Source organism: Arachis hypogaea, chromosome 9 (assembly GCF_003086295.3).
Source record: "Arachis hypogaea cultivar Tifrunner chromosome 9, arahy.Tifrunner.gnm2.J5K5, whole genome shotgun sequence".
Taxonomy (NCBI): domain Eukaryota; kingdom Viridiplantae; phylum Streptophyta; class Magnoliopsida; order Fabales; family Fabaceae; genus Arachis; species Arachis hypogaea.
In genome coordinates, this window is record NC_092044.1 from 7233673 (window position 1) to 7253214 (window position 19542).

A 19542-nucleotide genomic window follows, 5' to 3' on the forward strand; every position below is an offset into this window, starting at 1 on the left:
TACGAAGGACAATGATGGACACGGAAATTGGAAGAGTGGACACAGACCTTTTTATAAATTTTATTTTTCTTTTTGTCCATAGATATTTTTTATTATTCCACTATTATCCCTTCTTATTTTTCCTATAATTAGTCTTAAAATTTTTGAAAGATAAATATTATTAAAGGTAAAATTGATCTTTTAAAATGTTAAAAAATAATTTATAAGTTATAAAATTAATTTTATATAATTTAAAGAAAAATCAGTTTTTAGATAAAAAAATTGTTTTTTAAATAAAAATAAATTTTTATGTGAAAAACTTTTTTTTCATGTAAAAACGGATTTTTTTTAAAACTGATTTTTTATTTAAAATTAATTTGCTTATTAACCTAAACAAATTTTTTTATTAATCAGATCTATTTTTTTATTAATCTTAACTATATGTATTCTTACATATTAATAATAAATTTAAAAATAAAATAAATATATTTATAATTTTTATTTTAATATAAATACCATTATATATTTTTTTATTAAAATTTTTGGTCTCTTCAAATATTTTTTCAAGTTTCATCTGTACTCTTTTACCTACTCTCATTTTTTATTAAATTAGTTTGTATTTGATGTAAAAAATTTAGAATCATATGGTTATTTTAGTCATTTCATATAATATTTTAGTCTTATCCATGTGTATCCAAACATAATAATGGACATTACATTAGTGTCTTGTACATCGTATCCAAACACAATACACAAATAATTAACGTTATTACATTATAAATTCTAATTAATTTTAAAAAATATTTGAATTCATGTGAGTATGATAGACAGGTAGAATTAGAGTTCGAGTTGTATATCATTTGTATTATATATTATTAATAATTGAAAAAATCTGCTGTTGGGACTTTGTTTTTTTTTTGGTGGCTGGTTGTTGGGACTAGCTAAGCGATTCAGGTTGGCACAAATTGCTAATAGTTTATAAATTGAATACTAATGAGTAATGAATAATGTTAGAATTTTTTAACTAACATCGGTTAATTTTCTTAAAATTATTTTATTTATTATAAATTCTAAATTTTAAATTATAAATCTTTCATATTTTAAATTAAAAATATTAAACTAAAATTAATTAATATTAATTAAGTAAAAGTTAATTTTCTTCTCATCATCATCGTTAAAATATATTAATCCCGGTAGAGTTGTCGGGTGACACGTTAAAAGGTGCTTTATAAGACCCAATTATTATTAGAGTTTAGTTATATATTTAAATATTTTTATTAATTAAATTTAATTAAATTGATTGAAATTTAATAAAAATTATTTATACAAAGTATACATTTTTTTTGGTATATATATATTTTTTATTTTTTATTTTTTGATTTACTACAACATTTTAGGTTTAGAATCATAATTTTTTTGTTAAGGCAAAAAAACATGATTATAAACCTTTTATGGTCATAATTTTTCTTTCTTTTTTCGCTTTTATTCTTCTTCAAAGAATTTGTATTGGATGACTCTGATGCAGGTTGTGAGATGGATCGAAGATTTGCGGGTCGAAACGGCAGCCGGATCGTCTGACATGGAACAATGGAGGGTGATACATGCAAAGACACTCTGACGCTCAAGTCAAATTGGATCTAAGAAGTGTAGAGTGTGGAATGAATGACATCCTTGAGGGAGCCTGGGGCTCCCCTTTATATAGGTGTAGGTGATTTATCTTATCTTATCTTGTTTAACCAAGATAAGGGAGATACTCGAATTTGAATGTTGGTTAGAGGATCTAGTAGGTCGGTTTTGGGCCTTCTAGAAGAAGGAAGCGGTCCAACCCAGAAATCCAGGTTCGGAGGCTGTTTTGGGTGGGGGATCCGAAGGTCGGATCCGTAACAGTTGCCTCCGCAGCGGAAAAGCGAGCGAGATCAGTCTTCATCGCTGGAGGACTTGGGTTTTGCCGTTTGTGGCTCTATTTGGTGCTAACCCGGATAGGGTTCAGTGCCCAGGAGGTCGTTCTGCAGGTTCGTCTGGAGAGGGGCCGATGAAACGAGTCCGTGTGGGAGCAGGCGTCTTTTTGGGGACGTCATTCTCAGAGTTCGTGCTGGCTTGGGCTTTTCGTATTCCTATGTCTGTTGTGCTCTCCGAAGGATTTGTCAATTACGTTTTTAGAGGGTGCATTTATTGCGAAGGAACATTTGGACTGCTTTTTCGCTTCTGCCCCTCTACCTTTGTTGGTTTCTGATGGCACTTTTGGTTTTATGCCTTTTGCAACCGTTTTGATTTTCACTTATCTTTCTTCCCTCGTTTGCTTCATTTCTGGTGCACTCTCTGTTCTGTATTTTCTCTGCTCTTTCTGCTTCATATCTTCCCTTCTTCCCTTATTCATTTTGGTCTTTTTGCCCCACGCTCTGTGCTGTTTCCTACTTCAGTTTTTTCACTCGTGCTTGGCTTTATCAGGTTGGTGCTCTTCTCTTTTTCCTTATTCCCTGTTTGTTTCTGTTTCGCTTGTATGTGTTGGGGCTGTGTTTGCTTTTTTGTTTTCACTATTTGATATTGTGTTTCGGATAGGGGTAGTGGGTTTGTTTTGGAGGGGATGAGCACCACTGTGTTGTAGGCGTAGGACGTGGTGGATAGTAGTATTTGGTCATAGTTTTTTCTACCGTTTTCTGCCATGTAGCTTTGGTAGGCTGATGGTGGTGCTCTCTCCTGTTTTAGACGTGTCTCGGCGGAGGACTGAGGGTGTGGGTGCTCTGGTGGTTCCGATCGGGGAACGCCGTCTCGAATGATGGAGGAGGATCTTCAGCGGCTCCACGACAAAGGGGCTGTATGAGGGGGTGGTGATGCCGAGCATCAGTACAAGCTCGCCCGCCCCGGGGTTGACGAGAGGGTTTGCTACCTAAACCTCGACTCGCCGGCCGTCCCGAACTAGATGTGGGTTTATGAGCCGATGTATACTCGGCTTGGCGTGCGACTCCCTTTTTCGCCCTTTGTTCAGGCGTTGTTGAGCCAGTGTACCATGGCGCCATCTCTGCTTCATCCGAATAGTTGGGCGGCAATTCGCACTTTTGAGCTTGTGTGTGAGTATCTGGAGCTTCCGCCTTCAATTAACGTCTTCCTTTTTCTCTTTCTGTGCACTCTACCAACCAAAGATGTAGAGCATAAGAAGGGATATATGTCGTTTAGGGCTCAGTTTCACCGACGCATATTCGATTTATATGAGGATTCCTTTCATGGTTTTAAGAGAGAATATTTTAAGGTGCGTCCTACTCGGGAGCATCATCCCTTCTAGTTGTCGATAGAGGGGGACCGTCGGTTCCCGACATATTGGAATTTTGGTGCTGGGCCATCATATCTAACAAGGGTTACTTATGAAGGGTTGTCCCCGGAGGATAAAGACATCACTGGTGTCCTTTGGCACCTTTTTAGGGAACGTCCTTTGAATCCCCAGGACGTCATGGGAGACCCTGTGGCTTGTCGGACTTTCATCGGTGTGTGTTTTGTTATTCTTTTTGTTTTCCTTGTCTTCTTGATTTAGATACTTATGCTTTTATTCCTTTTTTCAGTTGAAATGGCCGATGGTTTGAGTACTCTGGCGAGGCTGAAAGCCGCCATGGATCAGAAGGTGGCGTCGGCAGCCTCTCCCTCTACCCCTTCATCCCATCCTGTCGAGGATTCTCGGGCCGTTTCTCAGGAGCTGGCCTTGGCTGGGGTTGGGGTTGGGGTCCCTGCTTCTCCGGGTTCGGTGGCTCTGGCTGGTGATGAAGAGGTAGTCATGGTTTCGGCTGCCGATGCTTCCCGAAAGCAGAAGAGGCCGGAGGAGGTTAGTTGTGAAAATTTAGAGGAGGAAGGTTCGGTGCCTTCTGTGATGAAACAGAGTTTTGACACTTCGGCCTTCATTGATCAGCACCTCATGCCCGGCACTGGGGATTTTTCCCATGACTGCAACGTGGCCTTCCAGGCGAAGTCGGTGTATCATGCCCTCCTACATTCTACTATGATAGTTCGGAAGGTTGGTCCTGTGATGGCCCAGGAGGTTCTTCTGGACAAGAAGCTGCGTCATTCTTAGGCCAAGGTGACCAAGATCATGAAGCAGCTTGAGCGGCGAAGACGGCTAGGGAGAAGGCTGTTAAGGCCTTCGAGGATGCTGGAGCTGAGCTGCTCCATTTATTCAAGGTCGAGACTTTGCTTTTGTCCCAGCTGGGGAAACGAAGCCGGGCGTCGGATACCGAGTCTCGAGTTGCCGTGCTTCTTGCCGAGGTGGATACCTTGAAGGCTGAGGTGGCCTCTTTGAAGGCTGAAGTAGAGGGAATAAAGCAGGAGAAGGGGGAGCTGTTGGCCGATGTGAAGAATGCGATCTCTACCACCAAGAAGACAATAAAGGCTCAGACTCTGGTTCTTATGCCAGATGTGGATGTGTCTGTGATGGGGGCGTTCAAGACCATCCGAGATGGCCATATTGTTGATATAGAATAGGGTTTTTATGACTTGTTTTGTAAACTTTACTTTTGCTTTGTGGTTGGCCTCTTGGCCGTGTTTGTGACTTAGATATTTGGATCTTTATGACTATTTTATGGTCTGGTCGTCCAGGCCATTCGTCATTTTAAGCCGTTATTTGACTTTATTTGGTGTTAGGATTGTTTGGACCGTTTTTCCTGAGTCGTTTCTTGACTCGAAGTTTTGTATGTAGACCGTTAGGGTCTTTCATCGGGTCGCTTAATCATGTTTTCGTGGATATCCGTATGTTTGGGCCTCGGAGGTGATCGGTCCCCGGTGGTTGTCGCGCGTTTCTTGCTGTTTCAGGAAGGGCAATAATTTTTGAAATAGAAAAAAGATAGGAAATGGAACTTTATTAAGATATTGGGCCTCATTAAAACCCTATGACGTGGGCAGAAAAGAGTACCCAAAAATAGTACCTAAATAAATAAGGAAAAATAAGAAACATAAACAAATCACCTCCTATCTTAAGACAGAGGGTGCTACTAAGTGTAGTATCACCATATGTTGGCGGCGTTCCAGGTTCTCGGTATCTCAACTCCGTTAAGTTGTTCGAGCTTGTAGGCTCCTTTTTCGATTATCGCCTTGATTGTATAGGGGTCTTTCCAGTTATGGGTGAGTTTTCCTTTCCCGGAGGTAGGGGCGCCGACGTCGTTTCATCGTAAGACGAGGTCATCGGGTCTGAAATCCCATCGAATTATGCCGCGATTTCTTAAGGCTAGCTCTTGTAGGTGGGTTATGCACCCGACCTCATTCGTGAGGTCTCATTCCGCGTCCTCGTCATTCCCCCGACGGTTCTTCTTGTATTAAGGTCACCGACCTCTACTAGGATGATGGCTTCGAAGCCGCAGGTTAGCCGGAATGGGGTTTCCCCAGTGAAGGTTTGGGGGTGGTTCGGTATGACCAGAGGACAGATCCGAGCTCGTCAGCCTAGAGTCTTTTGGCTTCGTCGAGCCATTTTTTGAGGCCCTTCACTATCATCTTATTGGCCCATCTGACCTGTCCGTTTGTTTCTGGGTGTTCCACGGAGCTAAAGCAGAGAGATATGCGCAGTCCCTCTAAGAATTCTTTGAATCCTTTGTCGGTGAATTGGGTTCCGTTATCTGAGATTACAGCCTCGGGGATCCCAAACTGGGTTACTATGTGTTTCTAGAAGAACTTCTGGCATTGGTTGCCATGATGGAGGCCAAGGGTTCAGCCTCAATCCATTTGGTGTAGTAGTCGATGGCGATGATGAGATATCGGAGTTGCCCTGGAGCCGTGGAAAAAGGGCCGACGAGGTCGATGCCCCATGTCCCGAAGGACCGATCTACCGTTATGGTGTTGAGTTGGTGTGGGGCAGCTTGGTGGAAGTTGGAATGCATCTGACATTTGCTACAGCTTTTTACCAATTACAGGGAGTTTCCAATGATAGAGGGTCAAAAGTACCCTGCTCGGATGACTTTTTGGGCCAGGGTTTTGCCTCCAATGTAGTGGCCGCAACATCCTTCGTGAATCTCACAAAGTATGTAGTCCGTGTCGCCGGGCTCGACGCATTTGAGGAGGAGTTGCGAGAATTCGTGCTTGTAGAGCTGTCCCACAATTGTAGTGTAGTTGGTGGCTTCCCGTTTCAATCATTTTGTTTCCCTGGGGTCCTTAGGTAACACTCCATTTAAGAGGTATTGAAGGATAGGGCTGGTTCATGACCCTTGGTTTAAAATGGGTAGTCGAGACTGATATGGATGGTGTTCTGACGACTTCCTGGATCAACGATCGGTTCTCTTTGCCTGGTTTAGTGCTAGCTAGTTTCGAGAGTAAGTCCGCCCTTGCATTCCATTCCATGGGAACGTGTTGGATGGTTACTTGCTCGAATTCCTTTGTCAACTACTTTACCTTGGTTAGGTATTGTAGCAGGGGGTCTCGTGCTTGGTAATCCCCGTTGATTTGGGAGCTGACTACCTGGGAGTCGCTACAAATCTCTAATGCCTTTGCTCCGACTTCTTTGGCTAACGTTAGTTCGGTTAGGAGGGCCTCATATTTGGCTTGGTTGTTTGATATCGGGAACTCGTATCGAATGGACTGTTCGATGACAATTCTGTTCTTATTTTCCAGATCACTCCAGCCCCTCCCGAGTTGATGTTGGACGATCCATCCACGTGTAGTTTCCAGATTTTTGCTGCGGAACTTCCTGGGGTCATCTCGGTGATGAAGTCTGCCATGACTTGTGCTTTGATCGCGTTTTGGGGCTCAAAATCGGTCTGGAATTAGGATAGTTCGACAGACCATGACAGCATTCTTTCTGCTAGATCTGGTTTTTGCAGTACTTGTCTGACCGTCTGGTCGGTTCGGACCGTAATGGGTTGAGCCTGGAAGTATTGTCAATGGCGTTGGGAGGCTGTGAGCAGTGCGAAAGCAAGTTTTTTTAGCTGGGGGTAATGTATCTCTGTGTTTTGGAGGAGTCTGCTTATGAAATAGATGGGTAACTGTGTTCGTCTGCTTGGACGAGTGCTATAGCTAGGGTTTCTTCTGTTATGGATAAGTATAGGTAGAGAGTTTCTCTCGTTTTGGGTTTGGAGAGAATAGGGGGTTCTGCCAGTACTTTTTTGAAGTGTTGGAATGCTTTATCGCATTCCGCCTCCCATTTGAAGAGGATCCCTTTCTTCACGAGTTTGAAGAAGGGGATGGCCTTTTGGGTCGAAGCGTTGAGGAAGCGGGACAGGGCGGCCAGCCGGCCGGTCAATTTTTGAACGTCTTTGAGGTTTTCTGGGTTGTTCATATCAAGGATGCCCTTGCATTTTTTGGGGTTTGCTTTGACCCCACACTGGGTGATGATGAATCCTAGGAATCTCCCGGCTTCCATTCCGAAGGCGTACTTTGTCGGGTTGAGGCACATTCGGTGTTTCCTTAGGGTGTTCAATACTAGTTCAAGATCGCTGATGAGTTGTACGCCAGATTGGATTTTGGCGAGCATATCATCTATGTAGACTTCTAACTTAGTTCCGAATAAGTCCTGGAATATTTTGTTAACAAGCATCTGGTAGGTGGCTCCTGTATTCTTTTATCCAAAAGGCATGATCGTGTAACTGTACGTGCCGTCGGGAGTTATGAAGGTCGGTTTGACCTCGTCGGGCTGGTGCATGGGTATTTGATTATACTAGGAGTAAGCATCCATGAAACTGTGCTTTTGGTGCCCCGATGCGGTGTCGACGAGTCCGTCGATGTTCGGAAGGGGAAATGTGTCCTTGTGGCAGGCTTTGTTCAAGTCTGTGTAATCGACGCACATTCGCCATTTTCTGTTTTCTTTCTTGACTAATACGATGTTAGCTAGCCAGGTCATGTAGGGTAACTCTCGGATAAAGTCGGCTTCAAGGAGGGCTTTAACTTGTTTCTTGATCTCGGCTGCTCGGTCTGGGGACATTTTTTTTGTCTTATTTGGGTTACAGGCTTGGCCTTCGGGTCCACGGCTAATCGGTGAGACATCAGGTCAGGATTTATGCCCGGCATGTCAGCAGGGGTGAATGCGAATAAGTCTTTGCTCTGTTTAAGGAGGTCTATTAGATCTTCTTTTAGGTTGTAGGGAAGATTTCTGTTGATGAACGTGTATTCGTCCTTGGTTTGTGTTCATACCCTGGGTCACGCTGTCCGATCCGGGATGTTCTACAGACAAAGCGACCGACCTCTTCAGGTCAGGACGACCCGACCTTTTCTCAAAGAGCTCGGCCAAGTCACCAGGAAAGCCCAAGGAAGGGTCCTAAAGGAGGGCCGCGTATCAAAGCCCAAGGTAGTCCGAGCCTGCAGGGAGAAGAGCAGTTCCCTTGAAGATAAAGATGACCTCACTCAAAAGATAAAGATAAGATAAGATAACTAACTTATCTTATCTAAGAAGGTCACTCTATACTATTATAAATATGCTGGAGCACCCAAGTATAACTCATACTCTGATTCTACTAAAAACCTGCTTAATACCCTTGCTAACTTAAGCATCGGAGTCTCTTGCAGGTACCCCCACCCTCCGGTAATGAAGGATCAACACCACCACCAAGTCCAACAAGTCGAACATAACAGCTCCGATCAGTACAGAAGATCTCTTCTGGGATCGACCTACAGTTTTAGGTAACCCTCGGAACATTGGCGCTGTTGCCGGGGACCCTGGAAGTCATCCCATCATCATGGCGGATGACCTCGACGACAACCACAATTCAGATCTAGAGGATAGAACGCCGCACAAAAATGCAGACACTACACCAAAGGATACTTCTCAACTTAACAACAAAAAGAATTTCCCAAACGTGGGAGCCATGGAGGCACTTCAAGACCGTTTGAAACAACTTGAAGAAGAAGCCCTACGTCAACGAGAGGCTGAGAAAGACCTACAAAAAGAAATAAAACGACGCCGGGAATTGGAGGATAAACTCCTAAAACTTGAAGCCGATCTCAAGACCAAAGCCAATTGATTCTCTCATGAGGATAGCTCCCGCAAAGAACAAGATCAATTCACCAAGGAGATCATGAAGACCAAGATCCCAAAAGACTTTAAACTCTCGGACATGACTTTGTACGACGGCTCTACAGATCCCGGCCATCATCTCAGCAACTTCAGAAGTAGAATGTACCTCACCGATGCCTCAGATGCAGTTCGTTGCAAAGCCTTTCCGACTACTTTAACAAAGACGGCAATTAGATGGTTCGACAATCTACCTCCTAGGTCCATCTCGAGTTTCGACGACTTGGCCAAAAAAATTTTGGCCAGATTCTCCATCCAAAAAGACAAAGATAAACACGCTCCAAGTCTATTAAGAATCAGGCAAGAAGAATGGAAAACTCTCCGCAACTACATGGAAAGATTCAATAAAATGTGCCTGGACATACAGAACTTACCAACAGAGGCCGCTATTATGGGCCTCATCAATGGCTTGCGAGAAGGACCTTTTAGTCAATCTATATCGAAAAACACCCCACATCTCTGAACGAAGTGCAAGAACGAGCAGAGAAGTACATCAACATAGAGGAAAACTCCCGACTAGGAGAGACCTTGAAATCCGGATTCGCCTCCCGGGATAAGGACAAAGAACCCAAAAAGAAGGAAGATCGACATGGAGAAAAAATAAAAAATACCACAATTACACCCCCCTTTGGGTGTCTCTTGTGGATGTCTTCAGAGAGGTTTGCAACACTGAAAAAATACCCCCAGTTCGACCACTCAAAGGCAAAAAAGGAGGAGGAAATTGGGCTGAATATTGTGAATATCATCGGATCCGCGGGCATTCTACCAATGAGTGTTTCGATTTAAAAAATGTCATGGAAAAACTAGTAAGAGAGGGAAAGCTAGATTGGTATCTGGCCACCCGTGACGATGAGCTAAGAATAAAAAGAAGAGCAGAAGATGTTGGACAAACCGAGCGATCACCTTGTACACTAGAAAGACATGTCCACATGATACATGGCGGATTTGCAGGGGGAGGAATCTCCAAATCATCTTCCAAAAGACATCTCAAAGACGTATATCATGTCGAAGGGAAGGAGGAGGCACCCAATATCCCCCGCATTTACTTTCACCAAAGAAGACGCATCCGGCATCATATCAGGACACGATAATCCATGGTCATCACTGTTATACTGGCAAACGCAAATCTCCACTGCACACTGATAGACTAGGGGAGCTCCGTCGACATCCTTTTCAAAACTGCCTTTGACAAGCTCGGCTTGGAAGAAAAAGAACTCAGAGCATATCCGAACAGCCTGTTCGGACTAGGAGATAACCCGGTTCAACCGCTGGGATATATCTCGCTACACACAACTTTCGGAAAAAGAAACCAGTTAAGAACACTTAAGATAGATTACATCATAGTCGACGGGGGATAGCTACGATAAAAGCAGATCAGAAGATGGCGTGTCGCTGTTACAACAAAAGTCTAAACCTCAGAGGCAAATGAGAAGAATTCCACACAATCGAACTCGGTGGATTTCAGAGGCGGGAAGAACTCCGCCCACAACCTGAAGGTGAAATAGAGAAAGTCCAGATCGGGGATACCCCGGACCAAACGACCAATATCGGTACACTCCTAAAAGGAGACATAAAAGAATCACTCATACAGTTCCTGCGAGATAACGTTGACCTCTTTGCGTGGAAGGCTGCAGACATGCCAGGCATAGATACCAAGTTAATGTGCCACAAGCTAGCAGTCTACCCAGGATCCCAGCCAGTGCAACAGAGGCGTAGAAAGCTCGGACCAGAACGCTCTCAAGCTATGGAAGAGCAGGTACAAGCTCTACTGGAGGCAGGATTCATAAGAGAAGTCAAATATCCACTATGGCTTGCTAACGTCGTCTTGGTGAAAAAATCAAACGGGAATTGGCGAATGTGCACCGACTACACCGATCTCAACAAAGCCTGCCCAAAAGATCCTTATCCACTCCCAAGCATCGACGCACTGGTCGATGCCTCCTCCGGATATAAATACCTCTCATTTATGGACGCATACTCAGGATACAACCAAATCCCAATGTACCCACTCGACCAAGAAAAAACTTCATTCTTAACCCCAAAGGCAAACTACTGCTACATCGTCATGCCCTTCGGTCTTAAAAATGCGGGAGCTACTTATCAGAGATTAATGAATAAGGTTTTTTCGGATCACATCGGAAAAATCATGGAAGTCTACGTGGACGACATGCTAATAAAGACACAAAATAAAGAGATGTTATTGTCTGATCTGACCCAAGTATTCGACGTTATAAGATGGCATGGCATGCGACTCAATCCCGCAAAATGCACCTTCGCAGTAGAAGCTGGCAAATTCTTGGGTTTTATGATCACACATAGAGGAATCGAGGCAAACCTGGATAAATGCCGGGCCATACTCGACATGAAAAGTCTGACTTGTGTCAAAGAGGTACAACAACTCAACAGGAGGTTGGCAGCCTTGTCCAGATTCCTAGCCGGATCAGCAATAAGATCTCTCCCATTCTATGCCACTCTAAGGAAGGGAAATGAGTTTGAATGGACAACGGAGTGCGAGCAAGCCTTCCAAGATTTCAAAAGATTCATGGGACAGCCACCTATATTAACTCGGCCACGGGAAGGAGAACCACTCATATTGTACCTCGCGGTAGGTAGTCGGGCAGTAGCCTCAGCACTAGTCCGAGAATATGACAGCGGGTTACAACCCGTATACTTCATCAATAAAGCATTACAAAGATCCGAGCTGAACTACCAAAAAATAGAAAAGTTTGCTTATGCTCTCATACTAACATCACGAAGACTTCGCCCATACTTCCAGACCCACACCATTAGAGTTCGGACCAACCAGCCCATAAAAGGGATATTATAGAAAATAGACCTGGCGGGCAGAATCTTGCAATGGGCAGTCGAGTTGTCTAAATTTGATCTTCAATACAAAGCTCGGATAGCCATCAAATCACAATACCTGGCCGACTTCATTGCAAAATTTACAGACACACCGGAAATCCCCACAGAATGGAATCTCTACATGGACGGTTCCTCAAATAAAATTGGAAGCGGCGCGGGTGTGATAATTGAAAGCGACCAGGAAACCCAAATCAAACTCTCCCTCAAATTTGGGTTCCCTGCCTCAAACAACCAAGCGGAATATGAGGCATTACTAGCTAGTTTGAAGTTGGCTAAGGAGGTTGGAGCTCAAAAGCTTATCAACTTCAGCGACTCACAGATAGTCACTTCACAAATAGCAGGAAGCTACCAAGCCAAAGATCCCACCATGAAAAAGTACTTGGACAAAACCAGGGAACAGCTCAGACAATTCAGAGAATATGAGGTCCGTCACATACCCCGAGAACAGAATGCCTGAGCCGACGCACTCTCAAAACTAGCCAGTACCAAACCAGGGGGCAACAATAGAAGCCTCATCCAAGAAATCCTGTAGAACCCATCAATCTCAGAAGGAGAAAAAATCCTGGCCATAACAGGTTAAGATCAAGGATGGATGACTCCCATAATTAACTACCTCAAAGCAGAAGCACTCCTTACAGAGAAAAAGGAGGCAAAGAGGTTGAAACGGGAGGCACAATACTACACTATTATAAACAATACTCTATACAAAAGAGGGATTTCAATACCATTATTAAAATGCGTGCCGACTTCCCATACAACGAAAGTTCTAGAAGAAGTACACAGTGGCATTTGTGGCAATCACCTCGGAGCGCAGGCACTCACCAAAAAAGTACTTCGGGCAGGATTTTATTGGCCAACTCTACAAAAGGAAGCCATAGAATTCGTAAAGACATGTTCATCATGTCAGAAACATGCCAAATTTCACATCGCCCCACCAGAGGAGCTCATCAGCGTAACCTCACCTTGGCCATTCACAAAATGGGGACTCGATCTTCTCGGACCCTTTCCTTAAGGATTGGGACAAGTCAAATTCCTCATAGTGGGAATAGACTACTTCACAAAGTGGATCGAGGTAGAACCCTTAGCTAACGCCACTGCTCAAAGAAGTCGAAAATTCCTATATAGAAACATTGTCACAAGGTTCGGGGTTCCATATTCCATCACCACAGACAATAGTACCCAGTTCACAGATGCAGGCTTCAGAAAGCTAGCGGCCGACTTGAATATAAAACAACAATTCACCTCCGTAGAACATCTCCAAGCCAATGGATAAGTTGAAGCTGCCAACAAAGTCATACTGGCTGGACTGAAGTGGAGATTATAGGATGCAAAGGGAGCCTAGGCCGAGGAGCTCCCACAAGTCTTATGGGCATATCGAACAACGCCACATTCCACCACAAAAGAATCACCCTTCCGATTAGTGTATGGAATGGAGGCAATGGTCCCAGTGGAGATTGAAGAAAGGTCGCCTAGAGTGATCCACTATAGCGAAGAAGCCAACTCCCAACTTCAAAGGGAAGAGCTCGACCTACTTTCGGAAGTCCGAGAAAGAGCTTGACCTACTTTCGGAAGTCTGAGAAAGAGCTCAGATTAGGGAGGAGGCATTAAAATGACGAATGGCTTCCAGATACAATCAAAAGGTAATACAGCGGACTTTTGCTGAGGACGACCTCATTCTAATTCGAAATGACATCGGAACAACTCAACCTGGAGAAGGAAAGCTGGCAGCAAACTGGAAAGGACCCTACCGAGTCATAGAAGTACTTGGGGAAGGGCTACTACAGACTGTCCGAACTCGATGGGCGAGAGCTTCCTAGGTCATGGCACGCCTGCAACCTAAGAAGGTACTATAGTTAGGAATGATAAAGGATCTTGGGATAAGGCGCACTCTTTTTCCTGAAAAGGTTTTTTAACAAGGCGCCGAGCCCAGACCTACAAATCACCCGACTTAGGGAATTAACCCCCCGCATGTATATATTTTCATTTTCTTTTGAAATAAAATCTGTTTAGATCTTCTACAAAAGCTCAAGCCGCATTAATCTGAAACATTCATCGTCCGATTATAAAGCTACAGATCGGCAGAAAGTGAAAATCAAATTCACTACGCGATCATGATAAAGACCAAAGATGAAAACCAAATTCATTAAAAGGTCAACCAAACGAGGGTTAAAACCAAATATCTATAAAATTGGCAAAGATGAAAACAGAATAATGCAAGAAGTTATAGAAAGTGATCCATAGAAAGGACCTGACGAGGTCCTAATAAAATGGATTTCTATAAAATAACTTAAAGACCGGCTGACATAAAGAAGTCAGACCAGTCACAATAACCGATGTTATAAGTAAAGCCCTAGAAAGAGGTCTGGCCAGCCCTATAAAAGAGGATTACTATAACTTAGAAGAGCCCGACATGATGAAGTCGGACTCCCACGAACAAGTTATAAAAGTAATCCCTGAAAGAGACCTAAACAAGGTCCAAGAAAGAGGATTACAAAAATAACTTAGAAGAGCCCAACACGATGAAGTCAGACTCCCACGAACAAGTTATAAAAGTAATCCCTAAAAGTGACCTAAACAAGGTCCAAGAAAGAGGATTACAAAAATAACTTAGAAGAGCCCGACATGATGAAGCCGGACTCCCACTAACAAGTTATAAAAGTAATCATTGAAAGAGACCTAAACAAGGTCCAAGAAAGAGGATTACAAAAATAACTTAGAAGAGCCCGACATGATGAAGTCGGACTCCCACGAACAAGTTATAAAAGTAATCCCTGAAAGAGACCTAAACAAGGTCCAAGAAAGAGGATTACAAAAATAAAGGAGCCTGACATGATGAAGTCGGACTCCCATGAACAAGTTATAAAAGTAATCCCTGAAAGAGACTTAAACAAGGTCCAAGAAAGAGGATTACAAAAATAACTTAGAAGAGCCCGACATGATGAAGTCGGACTCCCACAAACAAGTTATAAAAGTAATACCTGAAAGAGACCTAAACAAGGTCCAAGAAAGAGGATTACAAAAATAACTTAGAAGAGCCTGACATGATGAAGTCGGACTCCCACGAACAAGTTATAAAAGTAATCCCTGAAAGAGACCTAAACAAGGTCCAAGAAAGAGGATTACAAAAATAACTTAGAAGAGCCCGACATGATGAAGTCGGACTCCCACAAACAAGTTATAAAAGTAATCCCTGAAAGAGACCTAAACAAGGTCCAAGAAAGAGGATTACAAAAATAACTTAGAAGATCCCGACATGATGAAGTCGGACTCCCACAAACAAGTTATAAAAGTAATCATTGAAAGAGACTAAAACAAGGTCCAAGAAAGAGGATTACAAAAATAACTTGGAAAAAATTGAACACAATGAAGTCGGCCTCCCGAAAACCTTAACGTTATAAAAGAAATAGCTGCAAGCTAAAGAGAGAAGGCTGACATGCAAGTTGGACCCAACCTCAAAGAGTCAATCCACAAGTATAAAATACAAAGGCAATCCAAAGAGGTCAACAAGGCACCAACACTCCCAAAAGAACCTGAAAAGATACCAGACAAGTACGGACAAGCATATTACGGAAAAAGCATAGGATCTAATAATAACAAACTCAAGAGGCTACCAATGTCAGCCCCAAGAGCTTGGAAACTACTTTGTTTTTCAAAATAAAGTTGCTAAACAAGCAACTAAAGTAGCAGAAAGTCAGAACTACCAGTCACAAAATATAAAACGTTCAAAAGCCCACAAGCCAGGCCAACTAAACAAAACATCCAGAATAATCATTGAGGACCCAAAGACCTCCCAGCAGCATCAACACCAGGTGAAGGAGGACGAGTCTGGATAGGCACCGCATCCACCATCCCGTCATCTCGACAAGATTTGACAATCAGGTTCTGACTCAGGATGACCAACCTCGGCTGTAGAAGGTAAAGAAGTCGGTGCAACAGAGGTCTTTATGGAAGGCATTGAAGGAAGGACGACATCATCATCATCAAGGTCATCAGGGATGATTTTACTATCTCTCACAACGTTGTCCAAACTGAAGAGAGTAAGGTCGAGCTCGGGTGCCAGAATTCGAACCTGCTCCTTCAGGTTCTCATAAGCAGCATTTACACTGCCTACAAGGTGACCTTGAAGCTCAGCATAATCAGCTCGAGCAAACTCTAGATCATCACCGAGACGCATCATCTCTCTATAAGTCATGATATAGCTATCCTTGTGCTTCAATGCCGTATCCTCAGCCAATCTCACAGAAGCCGCCAAGGCAAGAGAGCTCACCTTTTTGTCCTCCAACTCCTTCTCCAGCTTGGTCACTTTTACCTCAAGTTCCTCCTTTAGACTCTTTATCCGATCAAACTCCGACTTAGCCTCCTCCATAAAAGCTTTCATAGCATGAATGGGAAGATCTTGGGTAGTCCGATATAAAGCCGCGCCCATATGCGCCATCTTGACACTGCTCCGAGTAATGAAGTCCAAATGGCGAAGAAGAGAAACATCGTCAGTAGGCATGGTACCATAAGGACCGATCTGCTGGTCCACAAACTCGACGGCGTCAAAATCAAGAGCATCAAGGTTAAAAGGCTCCGCAATTTTTTGCTTTTTCGGAGGAGGAGCGCCGGTGGAAGAAGAGGTAGCAACGAAAGTTTGTGAAGGATCGGCCAAATGAACCCGGGAAGTAGGGATCATCCTCCTCGGTCCAGGAGAGCTCGGGACAGATGGCATCGACAAAACCTGGGAGGACCCTTCTCCGACCACCTTGGCCGGGACGTTTTGAGCCGCGGTAGCCTTCTTCGCCTTCTTAAAGGCCTTCAGCGAGTCATTATTCTTCGACATCTCTGAAAAATAAAAAATACAACATTTTACAAAGCCAGAAAAAAAAGCAGAAAACAAAACAAATGGGGACACGGTTTATAATACCCAGCACGGTACGGATCAAGGATGGATCCCCCAAAAATTTCTTGGTCTCAAGATGGGGAGGTTCCCCCCAGATATCCTCCAAAACAGCTACAAAAGCCTGCTCAACTCCGTCCAATATTTCCCAGGTATATCTAGACACCACTACATTCCTCTGCCATTTCAAAGGGAAACGAGGCTCGCCATTCTCATCCAAAAAGAAGGGATGAGCTCCTTCAACAGCTCGGATCTTGAAAAAGTAATTCTTAAAATCTCGGAAAAACTCATCATACATGGAAAAACCCTTATGTCCCTGGGCCGACCTAAAAGAAATCCAAGAAGCTTTCTTTTTGGTAGTTCCAAGCTTGGTCAACATAAACAGATACAGGAAAAGAGTTAAAGAGGGCGTAACACCAAATTAATGACAAACCAGCTGAAAAATCTTAATAAAACCCCAGGAATTTGGATGAAGCTGAGATGGGGCTACATTACAAGACCACAATAGGTCGGTCTCAAAAGAGGTAAAAGGAAGGGTAATGTTCATCTGGCTAAAAAAGAAATCATATGCATAAAACTCATAGGTGCATTCTTGATTCTCACTACTACATATTTGATGGTGTTTCCTAAGCTCCACACAGAATTCCGAGTTAGCTAGAGAGACACATAGCAACACAAGGGAGTCCAACCAGTCGGACATCCCCTCAAGAACCTTAGAAGACGCCTCGACAATATTTTTGCGAGAAGACATGGCCAACTAATCCTACAAACAAAGAAAAAGAAACGGATTACTAACCCAAAAACAAGCTCAGGCAATATGGAAGCAACTCGGACAACATAACTTCGAGCACACAAACAGTAAAAGGAAGACCCCGGGACACACACCGATGTCCAGGGGCATCCTTTGGAGGCAGCAACAGAGTAAAGGCTCAGAAAAAATCAAAGGAAAGTCATCAAAAAATCATCATCTATATCAAAGAAAAAACCATCAACAAAGACAAAGTCATCAATGGAGCAAACAAAGTTATCAAAGGAGCAACCTTTTCAAAACAACAGTACGGAAATCAACGACAGCATACGAAGCCCTAAAAAAAGCCAAAACCAGAAAAAATCACCCAAAGCATACATAAGGACGAAAGAAGACCAGAAAACATGCATCACAGCAATAAACCAAGCACGGTAATAAGGAAAGGGTTCAAGCTTTCCAAACGTACAAAATTAGAGCTCCATCAAAGAATCAAATACAAAACAGAAAAAATAAACGGTGAAAAGAAAGCAAAACCAACCTGAAAAAAGGAGAAAGAACCCTGGAGAAGGACGGAAGCCGGAGCAAAGAAATCTTCCCTTGAGCAAAGGCACAAGACACAGCGTCGAAAAAAAGACAAGCTTCGGGTGAAACTGAAGAATGAAGAAAAGAGGGAAGTTACGGAAAAGAGAACCGTTTCTTGAGAACAAATTCAAAATAAAGCCAAGAGAAACGGAGCATCAAAAACCAATTAATGAGGGCATTAAAACCCTCGCGCATTTCCAAGGCTAGGACGCTAATGCAAAAGCGCGCGCTTTCAAAGGAAAAAGCGTTCCACATTCAAGAAAAGAACTCCACAGAGATAAAATCGACAAAATACTCGAGTTCGGCTTCGCCCGAGAAGGTTCGAAGTCCTAAGACTAAGGCACGACCTCCAAAAGAAAGACCGAGCTCGAGCAGGGGCACTGTTCATACCCTGGGTCGCCCTGTCCGACTCGGGATGTTCTACAGACAAAGTGACCGACCTCTTCAGGTTAGGACAACCCGACCTCTTCTCAAAGAGCTCGGCCAAGTCACCAGGAAAGCCCAAGGAAGGGCCCTAAAGGAGGGACGCGTACCAAAGCCCAAGGCAGTCCAAGCCTGCAGGGAGAAGAGCGGTTCCCTTGAAGATAAAGATGACCTCACTCAAAAGATAAAGATAAGATAAGATAACTAACTTATCTTATCTAAGAAGGTCACTCTACACTATTATAAATACGCTGGAGCACCCAGGTATAACTTATACTCTGATTCTACTAAAAACCTACTTAATACCCTTGCTAACTTAAGTATCGGAGTCCCTTGCAGGTACCCCTACCCTCCGGTAACGAAAGATCAACACCACCACCAAGTCCAACAAGTCGGACATAACAGCTCCGACTAGTACAGAAGATCTCGTCCGAGATCGACCTACAGTTTCAGGTAACCCTCGGAACAGTTTGTCCTATATGTAGTTTTTCCATGTCCCCTTCCATTTCTGGTATGGGCTGGGCGTCCTGTCGTGTATTGAGGTTGGCGAGAAAAATGCCAACTGTGTCTCTTGATTTCTTTTAGAGGGCCAAGTTGGTGTTGTCGCATTCCACTGCGATTTTTTGGTCTCCGTGGATTGTTCCAATAGTGCCATCATCAGCTTGGAATTTCATGAGGAGGAATTTTTTGAAAATTAACGGTGGAGAGGTCATTGACCGTTTTTCTTCTGAGGATGATGTTGTAAGCGGTGGAATCCTTGAGCACTACGAACTCGGAGAGGACCGTCTTCCTCTGGCGCCCGATTCCATAATGAGTGGGAGGATTATAGAACCGTCTAGTTTGAGAAAGTTATCTCCGAGTCCGGCTACTTCGTTGTGGTAGGTTTGTAGGTTCTCGTTTCGGAGTCCGAGTTTGTTGAAAGCTCCCCTCAAGAGGATGTTGGAATCTGCTCCGGTGTCGACCAGTATTCTTTTGATCAGTCCTGTCCCGACATTCGCGGAGATGACAAACGGGGTGTTTTCTGCCGAGGTTCCGTGTTGGCAGTCCTCGGGGGAAAACGTAATTGCTTTTGTGGCAGTGGGAGTCAGGGCTTGGTTC